Here is a 1514-nt window from a genome sequence, read left to right as displayed (position 1 = left end):
GGCGCAGGGGGGGCGCCCTGGGGAGCAATATAAACCTCTTTTTGGCAAAAATATAACATATATACAGCTGGGCACTGTATATGTATGAGCCCCTGCCAATTTTACAGTTTAAGCGGGACAGAAGCCCGCCGCCGAGGGGGCGGGGCTTCTCCCTCAGCACTCACCAGCGCCATTTTTTCTCCACAGCACCGCTGAGAGGAAGCTGCCCGGACTCTCCCCTGCTTATACCATGGTAGACAAGAGGGTTGAAAAGAGAGGGGGGGCACATAATTCGGCGCAAATGACATACAGCAGCGCTACTGGACAAACATTAAGTTACTGTGTTATTCCTGGGTTATATAGCGCTGGGGTGTGTGCTGGCATACTCTCTCTCTCTGTCTCTCCAATGGGCCTTGTGGGGAAACTGTCTTCAGAAAAAGCATTCCCTGTGTGTGTGTGGTGTGTCGGTACACGTGTGTCGACATGTCTGAGGAAGAAGGCTATATTAGAGAGGAGCGGGAGCAAATGAATGTGGTGTCTCCGCCGACACCTGATTGGATGGATATGTGGAATGTTTTAAATGCTAGTGTAAACTCATTGCACAAAAGATTAGACAAGGCTGAAGCTTTGGGACAGTCAGGGTCTCAACCCATGCCTGATCCTATGTCGCAGGGACTGTCAGGGTCTCATAAGTGCCCACTATCCCAGATTGTTGACACAGATACCGACACGGATTCTGACTCCAGTGTCGATTACGTTGATGCAAAGTTACAGCCAAAATTGGCAAAATCCATTCGATATAGGATTATGGCAATAAAAGATGTTTTGCACATCACAGAGGAACCCCCTGTCCCTGACAAGAGGGTACATATGTACAAGGGAAAGAAGCCTGAGGTAACCTTTCCCCCCTCACACGAGCTGAACGAGTTATGTGAAAAAGCTTGGGAATCTCCAGATAAAAGACTGCAGATTTCCAAAAGGATTCTTATGGCGTAGCCTTTCCCATCAACGGATAGGTTACGATGGGAATCCTCCCCTAGGATGGACAAAGCATTAACACTGGAAAATCAAATTTTTTACCTTATGTTCCCTCACAGCATAAGAAAGCTCTGCATTATCAAATGCAGTCCTTTCGGTCACAAAGAAACAAGAAAGTGCGAGGTGCGTCCTTTCTTGCAAGAAGTAGGGGCAGAGGAAAAAAGATGCACAACACAGCTAGCTCCCAGGAACAGAAGTCCTCCCCGGCCTCTACAAAATCTACTGCATGACGCTGGGGCTCCACTGGCGGAGTCCGGCCCATGTGATGTCATGCAGCCGCTCTGACCACGCCTCCTGTTTCTCCGTTGCCGACCCAATATTGAAACCCTGCCCCCGCACCACTCCATCTCCGACTTGGAAATGGAGTGTTGTTGACACCCCCCCCCCCCCCCCTGCACCGATTGACAGGCAGAGGCGATCGCATTATCTGCAGGCGGATGCGTATGCTCTTAGCAATTTTTGCAGTTGGATTGCTTATTGCGATTGCAATCCAACCT

Source organism: Pseudophryne corroboree, assembly GCF_028390025.1.
Source record: "Pseudophryne corroboree isolate aPseCor3 chromosome 7 unlocalized genomic scaffold, aPseCor3.hap2 SUPER_7_unloc_2, whole genome shotgun sequence".
Taxonomy (NCBI): Eukaryota; Metazoa; Chordata; class Amphibia; order Anura; family Myobatrachidae; genus Pseudophryne; species Pseudophryne corroboree.
The sequence above is the reverse complement of the archived record's forward strand: the minus strand, read 5'-3'. Positions refer to the sequence as shown.